Source organism: Ctenopharyngodon idella, chromosome 1 (genome assembly GCF_019924925.1).
Source record: "Ctenopharyngodon idella isolate HZGC_01 chromosome 1, HZGC01, whole genome shotgun sequence".
In the NCBI taxonomy this organism is placed as follows: domain Eukaryota; kingdom Metazoa; phylum Chordata; class Actinopteri; order Cypriniformes; family Xenocyprididae; genus Ctenopharyngodon; species Ctenopharyngodon idella.
In genome coordinates, this window is record NC_067220.1 from 29,558,914 (window position 1) to 29,577,312 (window position 18,399).

Consider the following 18,399-nt stretch of genomic DNA (forward strand, 5'->3'; position numbering starts at 1 on the left):
ATTAATTACTGACCCTAATGTCGTTCCACACCCGACCTTCGTTCATCTTCGGAACACAAATTAAGATATTTTTGATAAAATCCGATGGTTCAGTGAGGCCTGCATCGCCAGCAACAACACTCCCTTTTTCAATGCCCAGAAAGCTACTAAAACATATTTAAAACAGTTCATGTGGCTACAGTGGTTCAACCTTAATGTTATGAAGCGACGAGAATACTTTTTGTGCGCCAAAAATAACAAAATAACGACATTATTCCACAATATCTAGCGATTTCAAAACACTGCTTCATGAAGCTTCGAAACTTTACGAATCATTTGTTTCGAATCAGTGGTTCAGAGCGTGAAAATCCCATGATTTTAGTAAACGAGGCTTTGTTACGTCATAAGTCTTTTGAAACTTCAATAGTTCACGACTTTGGCAGTTTGATACACGCTCCGAACCACTGATTCGAAACAAATGATTCGTTAAGCTCCGAAGCTTCATGAAGTAGTGTTTTGAAACAGCCCATCACTAGATATTGTTGAATAAAGTCGCTATTTTGTTATTTTTGGCGCACAAAAAGTATTAGTCACTTTATAATATTAAGATTGGACCACTGTAGTCACATGAATTGTTTTAAATATGTTTTAGTAGCTTTCTGGGCATTGAAAGAGTGTTATTGCTTGCGATGCCTTACTGAGCCATCGGATTTGATCAAAAATATCTTAATTTGTGTTCTGAAGATGAACGAAGGTCTTACGGTGACATGAGGGTGAGTAATAAATGACAGAATTTTCATTTTTGGGTGAACTAACCCTTTCAGCTTTTGAATTCAGCAAGTGGCCATGAGTGGCTAGTCACATAGGCCTACATGCTAACCGAGCAGAATGCTAACCTTTCCTCAGGTATTAGCCTATACTTCCTTATACACCACTGGAGCTGCTTAGGCCTGATATTTTACACTTTGATGATTTATTAGAATATAAAATTTAATTTGTATAAAATGCATTTATATAAACTGTCCATATTTTCCTACATTTGTAATGTACTTCTTTACATTGACCACAAGGGTGCAGCAGTACACCAGTGTTGTTAACACACTCCCAGTCATCTTTTCCGACAGCTGCTGTCCTAAACTGGATGTCATCATACAGGTCAGTTCACGACACAAGATTTAACCTTTAACCCATCATTACCCTGACTATAGCGAACATTTTAACGAAAAAATGTCAACCGTTTCCTTGGGTGTTGTCAGTCTAAAAGTGAATGATGAAATACCTTTCGTCACTATCGTGCCAATCTTTATTAGTGCAAGTGCGTGGGTTAAATCAGCCTGCGGGATGTCTTTTATATTTGTCCTCGTGACTCCACTCATCTGCGGGTGGCTCATAACATTATTAAGACAACATTCTGCCTGACAGATTCAATCAGTGCTTTAGAATTGCATACTGGCATAAATTATTTTAATTAGAGATGTAAAAAGTTTAGGTTTTGTTTGTGTGTGTGTCCCTCAACAAAATATATGAACAAATTTTATAAAAATATATTAACAAAACCTCCTTTTGCGGATGTCCTCAATGATAAAAAGTTATCAATTATCAAATACATATGACATGGGTCAATTAATAAAACCGATTAAATACAAAAAAATCTATTGCCTATATTTAGATTTAAGTGGACATATTTTATATTAAAAAGACCATCCTTCTAATCTATAATAGAAGTATATAATCTTTATTTAGAAAACAAAATACTTTGTGTTTGTTTTGTTGTGGTATGTTAGACATGACCTTTAAATGTTAAGACCGGTCTAAGACCGGTTTTTCAGAATTTGCCATGATTTGAATGAAAATGATGATGTTCCTGCAATGTAGCACTGATTTTTTTTACACTATTTTGTTAATTCAAACAATTTATTATTATTTTAGCTGTTTCTTGAAAACAAAATATGTAAATACATGCAGCAACACCTAATAAAAGCAAAGGCCAGTTCATATAGCTGCAGATTCATAATGCTGTTTTACATCAAGTTATGGGCCAGTGTCACACTTCCACAAGCGTCAGGAGGAGAGGTGGACACACTGAGTGTGTTTGTGTTAGTTGGAAATAGATCCTGCATGTCTCAATCAGTCATCTCCCTCTGATCTGAGAGGATGAGAAACACCTTATGAAAATATTGTTTATCTGACAGTAAAAACAGCAGTAAGGCTTGTTGTTCCCCTTTCCTCTGCCTCATAATCCAAACAAAAGAATCTCTGTCATAACACAACCGCTGAGCACTCTTCAAAACAGAGAGAGAGAGAGAGAGAGAGAGAGAGAGAGAGAGAGTGAGCATGTGTGTGGAGAAAATAAGAGAGAGAGAATGGGGAGGCAGGATGTTCGTATTTTAGTTGGCACAGGCTTTGCTCACTTGTCTCACTTTTGCTCTTTCTTTTTTCAGCTTTATCTCTTCAGAAAAAAAAAATAGTTATAATTTTGGCTCTTGGCAAATGATTCAAAATTCAAATTCCAACTCTGAACCTTTGAAGACATTGTCTGTGCCTTCTAAAGTTTGTGCGACTGTGATCAAAAGGCGCACTTACATAAGTCACATTACAAAAAAAAAAAAGCTATATGACACGCCGAAGCAAAAGCACGAGGTTTAATGAAGCGTTTGCAGGTTTGAGCAAGAATCAGGTGTCCGTACAAATCTCGCTACAGGTTTCACAACAGACCCCAGGGCATTAGGAGAGTGCCAAGTGAACAAAACGTGATTGCAATACTTGCACTGCCGGCTGCCAGACTCCACAAAGTCTCTGTCATGTTTTAGTCACAATTATACTGGTGCCATTATAGCAAAATTACAGGTTCAAAGGCTAAACTGATAATTGTAAAGGTGTGCTTTTTATAACCACCCTATGAGTCATTCTTTGTTACGCACAATGCTGGTGCATGAACAAACATGAAGGTTTTATTGAGAGAGAGAGAGAGAGAGAGAGAGAGAGTAAATGTTTGGTGATGTTTGCATGGTGCCTCAAAGAATGTTTTTGAAGTCAAAGTTATATCATATTCTGAAGTGTTCTCAGAGGCCTTTAGATCCGTATTCTACACAACAGCATATGAAGTCTCGTGTGTCACGCCTGCACGCTAGTTTACAGTGATCCTACGTTGACTAAATACTAGGGTGACCAGATTTCTCGTGGTGGAATACGGGACGGGTGAGCAAGGGGTGGACAATATGACCATTTTATTTGCAGTATGAAAAATTGTATTTCATGAATATGTATGTATATATATATATATAATTATTGTTATAAATTTCTATAAAAAAGGAAGTTTACAAACAATACCACAAATACAATAGAGATACACATTAAATAAACTTGTCTTTCAGATAGTTTTTGTTTATATATATATATATATATATATATATATATATACACTTATTTAACATATTTTGATTTTGATTAACATTAATGATAGACAAATATTTAATTAGGCTACTGTCCCTTTAAGACCGAATTCATGGACGTAATATACTGACACTTATCCGGTTTTCACCCACCTGTTTACGTCCACTTAAGACATAACCGACAGTATTTACATGAGATACTCCACACGATGGACATTTTGGCAACTATTTGACCATTCAGGCACAAAGAGAACAGTTCACGCGTCTGGGATCGCGCGCAAGGAAAGAGATAGAGAGCGCGCTTCTGGTGTGTGTCATTCAGCGTGATTCCGCCTATCCAGCATTCACTAACGGCAAGTTAATCGATAACAAATTGTGACTGGATCGGATGGTAATTTTGTTTTACAATGAATTTTATTGGGATGTTTTCGCGCGACAGAACGCTACTACTACTATTACGACTACTACTACTAGGCCTACTCGTTCTATGATCACCCAGTCGTAAGGAAATTTGAGGAAAGATGAAATACGGGATAAAACATGATTTTTTCTTAATAAGTCATGACACTAAAAATAGAGCTGAAATATGGGACTGTCCCGGAAAAAACGGGATGTCTGGTCACCCTACTAAATATTGGAGAAATGACACAATGCAGTTTTTAACTACAGTCTCACAGTGTTTCTGGGATTTGTAAAACCCTCCCTGTAACTGACAACTGAAAACCTACATCGTAAAATTCAGAATGAAACCATTTATAAGCAGTAACAGAAATCTGTGATTGTGACATGTTCCAAAGACAGATAAACAAATGAAGTCACTTAATTGTTTACTTCCCATTTACTCCCATTACAGGCAGCTCTGAGACTGCATTTATAATACAGATAATTGACCTCAGGGGATGGGAGTTCTGGTAAATATTTGGCAATTCCTCTTTATGTCATGAACAAGGCTGACAGTATAGGCTAGTTATGTCAGAGGAAGCTGCCTGCTGTTATTAATCAGTAATGTGTTCAAATTTGCCACAGTGAGATTTTGGAACACAACAGGTGAAATGATCCACAGCAAATGGTAGTGACAAGGTGAGGAAATGAGAGGAGCTAATGTGTCTGGAAAGTGTGGGTGATTGACGGCAGGTTTTTTTTTTTTTTTTTTTCCATGCCTCTTCCCTCTTTTTCTTTTTTTTCACTTTCCTTATTGAGTCATGAATGTTCCCACGGAAGTAAGGGAATCCCTGTGATCTTGCCCAGGACAGAAGGTATCTGTCTACAGTGAGATGCCACATATCCCTGCCTTCTTTCCTATGTGTGCATGCATCATTCTTGTTGACTCATCCACCTCCACGCTGCCTTTTCCAGATTAGCAGGTTATTCCATGCTGTTCAGATAAGGACTTACAACCAGAATCCTAAATGAACTTTTTGCCACACTGGAAAAATGTGGGTGAATTCACCAGCCATAAACAGTTCATACTGGCCATGATTTTTATTATTATTATTATTTAAATTTTGTATAATTTCAATAAGTATTTTAATATGTTGAAATATTATCAAATAATATAAAATATTTTATTTACATATTGTATTTATATTTATTTTTACTTTTATTATATTTGTGTTTTTTTTTTTTTTTTTTTTGCTTTTATATTTCTTACAAATAACTTACAAATAATTATGATATCTGCAAAATCATATAAGAGATTATAAAAAACAAAATGCACCTAACACAAAAAACACAAAAATATGTTTATATATTATAATTTATTACATTTTTGTTGTGACTTAATGCAATAAATATTTCACATATGTTATTACAAGGAGTACTGGTAAAATAAAATACAATTTTAAAATTAAATAAATAAATAAATTCTACATAAACTTTTGCTTGTATATTTTTACTAAAAAGGTCAAAGTTGTTAGAAGATGCGCACGTGGTAGCTGAATTTTTGGGGTCAGTAAGGAAATTGATTTAACAAAAGTGACATAAAACACATTAATAATGTTAAAATATTTCTATTTCAAGTAAATCCTTTTATTACTTTTTGTTGATCATAGAATCCTGAAAAAAACAAAGGAAAAAAAAACAGAACAACTACTCTTAGCATTGTAATAATAAGAAATGTTTCATGTGTATCATAATAGCATATAAAAATGATTTCTGAAGGATCATGTGACACCGAAGACTGGAGTGATGACTGTTGAAAATACAGCTTTCCCATCCCAGGAATAAATTACATTTTAAAGTATTGTCCCTTGAATTATAAGGTTATATCTGCATTCTGAGCAGTTTTGAGATATCGAGCTTCAAAGTTTTTGCATTCCATTCAACTTTGTAGATAAAACCTTTTTGTTAAAAAGTCCCAAAATGTACAGAACATTAAAAAAAAAAAAAAAAAAAGAACATAATGTAAATAAGTTGACAGAGAATAAGAATATGTGAATAACTCAATTTTGACAAAAATGTCAGATAGAACCTTATAATTCCAAGGGGACGATTATATTACAATATAAAATTAAAATTGTAATTAAAATGCAATAATATTTCACAGTATTACTGTTTTACTGTATGATCAAATAAATACTACCTTGGAGAGCATAAGTGACTTCTTTCAAAAACACTCCAAGCAAATATTTTTTTCCTTGCCTAAGACACTTTTTACTTGCATTTGCCACTTGTAGTCGAGTGTTAATTTTGTTCCCTGCTTATGGCCATCAAACCCAAAATACATGGTGAACAACATGTAGCTATCATTTACCATGAGGCATAATGCCCATGCAAGAGGACAGATATGGATTAAGATATGTCAGATATGCCTGTTCAGCTGTGATGGACCATAAGGACATTCTAGGATGCCTGGGAATCGTGACGTTAAGCCTGATCTGGCCAGTGATCCTGATGGAAGTGATTGGGGAACATCTGCAGTCTTTCTTCTGTGGTATGAGCTAAGGAGCTTCATCCCACTCAGGTCAGTAAGTCAGTGGATGTGTGTGAGGGTGGGAGGTAAGGGTTCAGGGGTTGGTAGCAGAATTCTGTTTGGTGTTTTTTATGCTATTGTGTCTAAGGTCCCTAATGTACCATTAGAAAAGGGAGTTTAGAAGGCTGTTTTCCATCAACACTAGAGACAATGTCGACAGTGAAAACGTGACAGCTGTGTGCAAAGGGGAGCGAAAGAGAATTGGAGAAATTTGCAGCCATCTGATCCATTAAGTAGACGAGATTTGTGTGGTGTTTGTGTGTGCAAGAGTTCTCATCCACGTGTGTATCGTGTGTGTGCGTGTGCATTAAAAATGAGAGCTTCCAAGAGCATGGGAAAAATGAGAGCGGTCAGTTCATATTAGGAAGCCCCCAGGAGAAGAGTGAGGGGGAAGAGCAATTCACTCTGAAAGTTTCGGAATGGCTGTCCACCCGCGCACACAAATTTCCTCGCCACCTTTGAGACATATATGCATACCATAAACTAACAGAAAAAATATGTCTTGGGACTTTGAAAGTCAAACAGACCCTTCTTACATCCCTACCACCCACACAAGCCCAGCTCCAGATTGCTGGAGTTCCGGTTGGGTTGAGTGAACATTGGAATACTTTTTTTATATTTTAATTTATAGAGATGGAAAGGGTTTACAGGGCTTCCAAGTACTTGTTTATGCCTAATCAGTCCATCTAAATTTGTTTCACAACTTGATTGGTTTAATGTTACAATGTTCAACCTCCCTATTAACACACATGTAGCATCAGAAATCAGGTCTTAGAGCAAAAATGACCTAAAAATTTTAAATTATTATTATTTTTACTTTTTAATGACATTTAATATATTTCATGATATTATGTTACTGGCCACTTTATCTAGTTATAAGTGTAGTATTTAGTATAGAGTTTTGTGCCTTATGCATTATTTACTGCTACTTTTGTATTGCAATTTAATTAAAGGTAGCATCAGTAATTGATTGAAAATGTATTTAAAAATAATTAATATCTAATATTATTTTGCCTTGCTGTTATATATATATATATATATATATAAGTATTTAGTGTGACCTCCTGGACTTCTTCCATTTTCTCAAAAATGAAACTTTCACATTATTTTGTTATATAAAAGTTCTCATCAGATTTTGAAAGTTTTCTTGGCCTTCCAGTTCTTTTCCATTCCATTTAGTTTTAAGAGAGCCATGGTTCCTGCTATTGCTCAAGTGTAAGGGGAGGTCACTGAATACTTGCCACTTTAGCCTATAAAAGCTGTTTTTTCTCTCTTTTTTCAGATTTTTAATACTACAAATTAACTGTATTGTCTGATTATATTCTAATAAATAGACTGAGAAGTAATTATATATGGTCATTATACCATTGCTAAAACAACATCGGTAACACTGTACAATAAGGTTCATTAGTTAAACATTAGTTAATGTATTAACATGAACTAACCATGAGTAATACATTTGTTACTGTATTTACTAATCTTCGTTAACGTTAGTTGATAAAAATACAGTTGTTCATTGTTTGTTAGTTCACAGTGAATTAACTAATGTTAACAAGATGTTAATGATGTATTAGTACATGTTAAATTAACATCAACAAAGATTAATAAATTCTGTAGAACTGCAGTTCATTATTAGTTCATGTTAACTAGTTAAATGAACGTTATTGTAAAGTGTTACCACAACATCTAATGGTGGCCTAAGACTTTTGCACAGTATATAAATATAAATATATGCACTAAAATACACTTTATTTCAGTACACTTAGTACATTTCCATAATGTACTTAAAGTGCTCTATTTTCACGCACTAATTTTGTACTTAATATACTAAAAAAATCTTCTTTAGTACTTCTTAAGATAATCTTAAGAACATCTAAGTGTACTCAACTGTGCTATTTTGAGACACCATGAATATGAACTAAAATGTGCTTTTAACAAACTATCATACTAACTAAAAATTTATTTAGTTACCACTTGTAGTACACTTTTAAATATACTCATCAGACATAGAAACACTTATGAATTATTTAAAATATAAAAATAATATATGATAAATATATACAAAATGTATTTATGATTTATTATAAATATTTTTACATGTATACATTAAATAATTCATTTAAAATGTATTGTAACTATGTTAATATTCCCTTATATACTTAACTACATGTTAATAGTGTCTTTAAATCCTACTGTTATGTGAAATAAGGAGGATTCAATAGCAAATGCAGCAAATATCAGTTTATTAAGAAAAATAGCAGCAGGAAAGATAGCAAGGGTCAGGCGTCGTGGATGCAGATGGCAAAGTATTTCTTGGTAGCGCAGAGACTGCAATGAGCAAACCAGTCCTCCGACAAGAGTCCAATAGGTAATCCAAAACTGCCTCGACGGGGAATATCCAGAACAGAAACGAGGAACGAGACTCAAATACAGCCAGGACTAACACTGCATGAACACACCAATGATCTGACAAAACATACAGGGGCAAAATGCACAGACATTAAATAGGTACAGCTGACTCTGATCAGCTCATCAGCAGCAACATACACTCACAGAGAGACAGAGGCCACGTCTGAAAACCTAGGCAGCTGACTTGCTGCCTCGCTGCCTTATCAAGCAATGACTTGTAAGGCAGCGTTTGTGCATGAAGGGACCTCATGAAACAGATTTCAGACAGACTTCTGAGGCAGCATAATAGTTTAATGATCTACCGCAATATAGTGCAAGCTTTGGTGAGAACTAAACAAATATTTAATTACTATAGTAGTAATTTCTCGCTAGAAATTACATCAAAGGTGGAAAATGTTGGTCAAAAATGTACATTTACTCACAAACTGACCAGTAAATGCAACTTTCGGATGCCATCTTTATTTTTCTAGCTCAACTGTCACAGAATGGAAAGCATAGGATTGTGGGATATCAAAGGCAGCGAAGGATACATCTATGCTGCCTTCAAAAGTCGATCAGATGAAGGTATCTCAGGAAACAAGAAGTGAAGCTAACATTGGATTCGGACGTGCCTTGATGCCTTCCTACCTTGAAATGTGTCCTCCGAAGGCAGTGAACCAGTGAACCCGCGAACTGTGACAAGTACAATCAAGTAAACTATTAGTATGTCATTAGTAGCACTTTTTTTCCCCACATTAAAAAATATACACATTAAATGCTAAAAGTATACTTACTGTTAAATTGTAAATTTTAGTACACATTTAACCTGCATGTTTTATTTTTCATAAAAAAAAAAAAAAAAATCCATTAAAATAGAACTTAGTGACAGAATATATAAAAATCCATAAAATTGTATCTAAAGCATTCATACACACGTTTAAGTAATGCATTTATAAAACACTTCTGTATATTTGGTGTATTTTATCTGACTACACTTAAAATCAATTTAAGTGTTAGTGCTAATTGAGCATTTATATTAAGTGTACTTAAGTATCACAGTTGGGAAAATCTACTTACAACTATTACATTAGTAATATATTTTTAATAAAATAAATTTTAATTTAAACTTAAGATTACTATATAAAAGTCTACTAAGATTGAACTCATTTTTAAAGCATTCGAAGAACACTTTTAAGAAATACACTAATAAAACTCCTCTGTATTTTTTTGCAGTAGTATACTTTATTTCAAAGCACTAAAAATCAATTTAAGTATTAGTGGTATTTAGGATACTTTTTTAAGTGCACTGAAGTAGAAATATACTTTTAATTAGTATATAACTTTTACAATTTTATCTAGCACAAAAAATAAGAATGTACTACAAATGTACTTGCTTGTATTTAAGTATATTTTTAGTGCATTCAAGTATACTTTTTTCACCTGGGTATATGTAATCAGGAAAATTAATTCCAAAATATGGGCCTATAAATCAAACAGAAAAAATTTCTAGATTCTTATAAATACAAGCTACACCCAGGTCTGTTTCTTTTCAGGTTGATTATAAACGAAGGGAAGAATCTGAAGAAGGAGCTTCTCTGCTGCCCTGTGGCCGGGTCACTGACATCCAGTAGCGTCCAATTTACTCAAACATGTATATATCTATTAACAAGACACATCTAACCTGTTTCTTGGCAGAGACACCTGGTTCATCTGTTTTCTATAAACAAAAAAGAGGGGGGAAAAAGCAGAGAACTTGTTTGTGGCATTACACAAATGTTTAAGCCTTTAATAAGAGTCAACACCTTTCACCTTTGCTGTGTGTGTGTGTGTGTGTGTGTGTGTGTGTGTGCGCATGCCTTATGGCAGGTGTGTGGTCACTATAGCCGATAGTAAGGGTGCTCACCTTACGTAGAAATTACACACAGAGTGAATGAAATCGTTATGAAAACCCATTAGCTTCAGTTATCTGTTGTCATGGAAGCTTGGGCTGCTGCCAATCATTGTAAGGATTACCCATTAATAGAACTCAGCTATAATCAAGATAATAAACTTTTTGTTTTGTTTTTTAAGCAAGAAGGATGGACTGGTTGAACTTATGAGTCAAGTGTGACACATCTTGTGAAGTTTATTCCTATTTACATGACATTTACTTGCCATTTGCTTGTCTATTGTGCATGATTGTGCCTTTTAAACTCTTTGCTTGCTGTTCTTTTTTCAAAAACACCTTATCAGTGAATACCCAGAGAATGTGTTGACAGATTGCCCTATAAATAACCCCCTCTGATTGATGCTTATAACAAATGAGATCTCAAAACATACTGAAGAATAAATGTAATGTCATCTGTAAACCTTAATACGTGTGGGTTGCATTCAGGCCTGTTCATCATATAGGCGATGTAGGCAGTTGAATGGGAACCAGAAAGTTTCTTTTTGACGTAATGAAACCTTAAGCAAGCTTTTAAAAGGGGGGAAATGCTTCATCCATCAAAGAGCTATTGAAAGCCCTCAGTTATGAAATTTAATGGGGTTTTGGCATAAGCTACCCTTTCACCTCAAACTAATCTAATATCTGAATCACAAGCATTAATCATTTATGTGTGCTGCAGGTAGTGAGTGGGCTGTTTACAGAGGGAGGAGGTCTCCTGTTCTCTGTGACTCCCTGTTCTACATTTGATAAGTGGTCATTGAGAAAATCCGTCAGGTTTATGGCATATGTGTGTGTACATGTGTGAGACAGTGGATAGTAAATCAATAAATGCTCTTATTCATGTCTTGATTTTCTGTAGCTGCGCGGAGTGTTTGCAGGCAATGTTTTTTCTTTCTTAAGAACACTCAAGAGGGTCTTCACCTTAGTTTTATATTTACATAAACATTAACTGATAAAATGGTGACTTATTAGAGTGTACTTTGAGCAAAAACCCATAGAAATCAATGTAGAATGATGGTTGAATAATTATTAATGGAGTTTTGTATGAAAAATGATGTCACCCACTAACCTCAACAAACTGCAAAACACATGGGCACTGACATGTAATAACGTTTGGCGAGCAATAGGGGGTAAGTTGTCACAATGGGCACCTGCTAAAAAACATCATAGTTTTTATTTTACTTTTATATACAATGAAACAGCCAAAACACAAAAAGGAATTCAGAGAAATATTGTTTTGGCTTTTATAGACAGGGTTGTAACAACAACAGGTAATTTTCAGATTTTTTTGCTAAACCAATTTGTGCAATTTGATTTGTAGAACATACAAAATGTAACTACTCTCTTGCACCAAACATCACTACTATACTGCATTCATATTTAGTTAGTTAGTTAGTTGGTTAGTTAGTTGGTTAGTCCAAGCTGAACATTGTTGTTTTACTATTATGCTCCAAACATGACAAAAGCACTGAAGTCCATACAATGTGTGCGCAATATTAAGGATCCTGAAGCCATACAACAGTTTGGTGTGAGCATCAGACTGAAATTTAGATTTCAGTTTTCTTTGAAAATCTTTCCCTCCATTGTAGCTCTTAAATCATTTACTACAACAGGGTTATTATAGTTAACTAAAAAAAAATAAAACCATAAAATATCATGTTTGTTACTTGAAATAAAATAATCTTTAACTTAAAATTAGATCAAATATTATATATTATTATTATATAATTATATAAATACATATGACATTATTTCAGCTAGTTGTCGAGGAAACATTTCTCATTTTCATTTAGTTTAAATTGTTTGTTTTTTTTGTTGTTTGTTTTTTTTTTGGACAAAAACACAAAACAAATTTAATTTTAACCAAATTGAAAACAAAATATAAAAATAATAATAAAAAAAAAAATCTAACTATTCATAAAAACTATAATATGTGACCCTGGACCACAAAACCAGTCATAAGTCGCATGGGTATAGCCAACAATACATTGTATGGGTTAAAATTATCGATTTTCCTTTTATCCAAAAAATCATTAGGATATTAAGTAAAGATCATGTTCAATGAAGATATTTTGTAAATTTCCTGCTGCATGTATATATATCAAAAATTTATTTTTGTGAGCGGATATGCATTGCTAAGGACTTCATTTGGACAACTTTAAAGGCGATTTTCTCAAAATTTTGATTTTTTTGCACCCTCAGATTCCAGATTTTCAAATAGTTGTATCTCGGCCAAATAATGTCCAAACCATACATCAATGGAAAGATTATTTATTCAGATTTCAGATTATGTATAAATCTCAATTTCAAAAAATTGACCCTTATGACTGGTTTTGTGGTCCAAGGTCAAATATTATCTCACTGACACGAAACACTGCACTACAGCTAATATGGCTATGTTTATCTGTCTCTTTTGCCTCATTTAAATGTGATCATAAATGATATCTATATAGTGCTGTTTGACATTTTAGTTGTGCACAATGAAAGTAGTTACCTTTTACCTAACCTCTATTATGAGACCTATGCCTTCAAACTCAGTTGAAATATAACAAAATATAATGAGGTTTTCTCATAGACGTTGTTACTTTATGGGTGCATTCAATTTAATGTGAACGATTCCCTATCATTAGTGTTTCTGAATGTTCATTTTGAGTCTCATTTCACTTTTGTTATGTTTTTTCATGCTCAATCAGCCTCAAACAAGGCACTTTAATTTGTCAACCAGACCATCTATAAATAATCTGTTTTGGACCGTTCCTATGACTTTGATGGCTCTTGACTAAGATCCTGCTCATTACACAGACGACTAATTTAAGTGTACTTAATAAACAAAGAGTCAGAATTAACAAAGCGGTCACCGCATGTGAATGTGTTTCCGCCATGACACAATCAAACAACTGAGGCTATGAAGCGTTCCCATGCCGCAGCTGTTTTAGTACATCAGCTCATGAGATTGCCTCTCGAACTCGCAGAGTTTCATGGTTGGCCGTCTGCCATTTTATTTTCCTCACGCTGAGGTGTGAGAGTACCGAGAGACTGAATCACGGACACGGACCCTGCAGGCCACTGAATCACTCTCTGTTTAACACATAGATGCGTACCAGCGTCCAAGCTGTCTTCTGGAAGCTTAAGTTTGTCTTCAGCTATGGCAAACAAATGTCAAGATTAGCCATGAGCAACCCACACCCCCTCAAGAGCAGCAATGTTGATGTTTAAGAGGGGAAAGTACCCATTTGAAACCACTGTCCATTAAGGTATTAAGAACATGATTAGAACCATAAGCTCAAACTCCCATGTGTTCATTCAATGCTTATTATGTTTCCACAGTGTGTTGGGAACAGGTCCTCCTTTCTGTGTGGGTGGTCTGTAAAGCTACACTGGAAAAATTGCACCAAAAGCAGCATGTTGTATCGGCCTGCGGCCAGAAGCCCAGATGTGACATTAATTGTTTTTAATCTGCTCAATGAGCCAGTAGTCCTTTTCACACTCAGTAAAGGTGCACTTGTAAGTTAAACAATATGACTTCATATTTAAGCTTCATAAAGATGAACAGGAAATGCAATATTTTCGAAGTAATTCAACCAGATTGTTGCAAGGCTTTCTGCTTTCAAGAAAAGACTGCTCAGCTGTGCTCATGGTCCAAATTGACATGCTATTATTTAACTACAGAAGAATAAACTATGTTTTTTATGTAATTCAATCAGACACATGACTTGCTGCTTTCAAGAAAAAAAATACTGAGCTGTACTCAGGTCCAAGTTACTTTTTCCGACACCTGTCTATGGCAAGCAAGTTGAGAAAATGCAAACATAAATATATCCCATCAGCCAAGAAACTGAATTGTGTTTATTTAAAATATATTTTGTCTGATTTGACTTGTTTTTCTTTTAAATTTGTCACAAACAGCATAGTTACATTTGAAGAGTTCATTTGCAGATAACTCCATTTTTATTAATTCTCACAAATCATGTTTTTTATTGTGCATTCCAAGTAATATCAATCAAACTGCAGTTGGGTTGTTTTGATTAAGTGATAATAACTCCAAAAAAATGCAGGTAACCTTCAGCTAAAATTCACTTAAAGTATGTTTTTTATACATATTAAAAGCAGATAACTCCACATTCATGTTTCAGAGTTAAACAAAACCAAGTAATTGCTTTGTAATTGCATTTAAAACGTATTCAAACACACTAACAGATCGGCACACATACACGCACGCACGCGCGCGCGCACACACACAAGCGCAAAAGAACAACCAAGGGGTCAGGATGTAAGACGTGTATGGTGTGCAAGGACTTGCAGGAGTCGAAATTATAAATCCTCGATCACTTTTAGTCAGCTTTTTAGTCAGCGAAACTCCCCTCAGCTAGTGCGACTTTTTGAAGTGAGAAGCATAGGCGCCGATCCCGTGGAAACCACGGAAAAATACGAGATATTCTCCATTGATTTTAACCAATAAAAAATCGATTGGAGCTTTCAGACTCGATCTTCACCCTTTTTTTTATAGTTTATTTAAGGCCGTTTCTATGGCGATATTTTAATGGCAAACGTCGAGAGCGCATCTAAGTGATGCGCGAGCACAAATGGCTCTGCTCTCGATCAGATACTTGCGCGCGCTCAAACTCAAACCCTCCTTGCATCAGATATCATCGAGAGCATGAGTCGCGAGTCGACAACACTCGTGAAAAGAATGTGCTTTTGGGTCGAAGTTGTCATCTCGCTGCACGGATATAATGCAAATGAAACATCCAGTTGACGTTAATTTGAGTTAAATAAGAAGCGAACTAGCGCTGAAACGTGTTGTTTTTGAAATCATGCTGAGGAACGCTGTGGCTCGTCTAAGTTCAGACATGCGCGTCAATCTATCGCTTGACTCTTCTTTCCAGGGAAATCACTAACAAAATGCACACAAACGTGTCCCTGCTCTTGATATACAAACATTAATGAACTTCTTTGAACTTAATGAGGAAAACAAACTAGGCCTATATGAGGGCAGATTTGAACCATTGATAATTAGAGCACGACTGAACCTCTGGCTCTATTAACAAAAACCCTACCACGAGACTATTAGGGAATACGAACAGTAAGCACAGATTTATCTATAATATAATATGGATGTAATGGGGGGGTTGATGTGGGGCACTGGGCACCCACCGGCAGAAATATAAGTACAAGGCTATAAATACAAGGCTAGAAGCCTTGTCACCTGACCTGAATACTGCGCGCTGATTCGCTAAAACGGATTTATCGGTTTCTGTACACAAACAACAAAGGCGCTTGTTGGTTTCTGCTGTAAAACGTGAACTCGTGATGCCTTGACAGTGGACAAAACCGGCTTTTCTGACAAAACGTGCTATATGTGGAGAATAACGCATAGCAGTTAGTTCTTTTTTTTTTTTTTTTTTTTAAAGTGGCGTTTATCAGTGAACATTTATTCATTAATGCTTTTATGTAAAGTGAAGTACAGATGAGGAGCATCACAAGAGAAAAGAAAAAGGCTGTTTCTTCAGAATACATTGTGAGATACATAATTTTGGTAGCTTAAGGTGAGGACCACATGGAGTTATAGAGAAAAGAACTTTAGGCAAACTAGACAAACATCTGATGATAAACCTTCTACTGAGGTACAAGTTTGAGTTGTGTTAGATGTTTTCTTTGGTAGACAGTTTTCATGTGTGCGATTTGAATGTATTTTCTATTCGTAATCAAGTTACCAGCCAACTGGTGAGTTTCATTTACTCGCCAAAGCCAGTTTTAGAGTGTTAACTTTGAGCTCTGACTATCCTTCTCTCATTATTCATTTGACCAAAATGAAGAATTATGTCATTTAGGATTTCCATGCAAGAGCATATGTATTTAAAAGGAAAATCACCTTTAACTTAGGGGCTGTTTACACAACAGTGTTTTCAACTAAAATGGAAAAGTTTTTATGCGTTTTGGTTGTTCATTTACATGACAACAGCTCAAACTTTTGAAATTGGGTTTCAAAGTGCAAGTTTTTGAAAACAATACCATTATCGTCTCCATGTAAACAACAAAAACGCGAATTTGTGAAAATGGTGACGTCATGCACATGCGTATAGAGTGGTGCAGGTATGACGTCACTTTGTAGGCCAACCCGGAAGTTAGCGACGCGCGGGTTCCCTCGATTGAAAGCCTATGCATTTTTCCCATAGGCTTTTGGAAAATCGCAAAAAAATAAGCTCTGTGTTTAACAAAGGGTTATGATACTTACATGATTTGTCCATCAAGATAATTTTCACAGATGAACATAACTTTTATGAAGTTTGAAGCTTAAATGCAGTCGCCAGAAGTAAAAAGCTAAAAGTAGGCTATAAACGAACTACACCATGGTCGCTCGACTTCAACGTCACCATCACTAAGCTTCCGACAACTCTTTCAGTTTTTATCTAAAAACATTTTCCCAGCACGTTTGAGTTAGAATAGTTTATAAGAGTACAATTATGAGCATAATGAGGCTGTAAAAGCAGACTGAGCTTACCTTTTCGCCGTGATAATGTTTAATGTCCCTGACTGCCTGTGTAGTCCCATTTAGCCACTTGTTAGCAACCGCCTTTTTCAAGACACATAACAGCTTAAAAAAATCATTAGTGGGGTAATACTGATGCAATTTATGTCGTAGAATAAAACGTGAAACTGTCTTGAGCTTACGTTCACCACAGACCTTATTTCAGCCATTTAACCAAAATCCCATTAAAAAAACCCATTGACTTCGGGGCGATGGAACCGGAAGTGCTAAAATGCTAACTCACTTATGCATTTTGGCCTACAAAGTGATTTCATACCTGCACCACTCTATTACATGTTCAGTCTATAGGTGCGTAGTTTTTCTTTACAAAGTGACATCGCCAACTACTGGCCTGGCATGATAATACAGCGTTTTTTGAACATTTTCGGATATCATTTTGACAACGTTGTCATCTGTACACGAAAAAAGCAAAGAAAAAACTTTCCGTGTTTAGTACATCGTTGTCATGTAAACATACCCTTAGTAATTTATTCAAAGACTGTGTGTCCAGGAAACTTCCTCTGAAAATTCCTTGCTTTCTGAACATTTAACCTGACCATCCAGCTGCATGATTAGTGCTTGAGGGAAGATATAAAAGTTGGGTGATATGTGGAGTGCTGTAAATCAAACTGGCATTTCTGCTCAAAAACTGACACCTTGACTGCTTGAACTTTAGGGCTTACATAAAGGCCCATATAATCGTCACTTTTGCTCAATTGGTCTAGAGTTAAGCTGAATGTCTTTAACTGACCTTTCTCAATCAGAATAACTACAAACCTATCAAGTCCTGGGATAGATGATGCTAACTTGATTATACACATAGGTTCCAAAAGGGGGTTTTCGCCACTAGAAGAACCTTTCAGTGAACAGTTCTTAAAAGAACAGTTTTTCTTAGTATAAATAACATTTTAATCATCTGAAGAACCTTTTACCACTATAACCACCTTTTGTCCAATGGAAAGGTTCTATGAATTTTAAAAGTTCTTAATGGAACCATCAATGCCAATAAAGAACCTTTATTTTTAAGGGTGTAGTCAGTCAACATTACCCCAGTCCTGCATTATCCATATCATAACGTACAAATCCGTGAGAAATAAAGCTGTTTCCTTTGTCTTTGGCACTTTTGTTTGTTTACGGCAAAGGGAGACTAATTTGTATTGATCTGGCCGGGACAGGTTATGAGAAAGTGCAGCTTATGGTGTTTTGAGGGCTG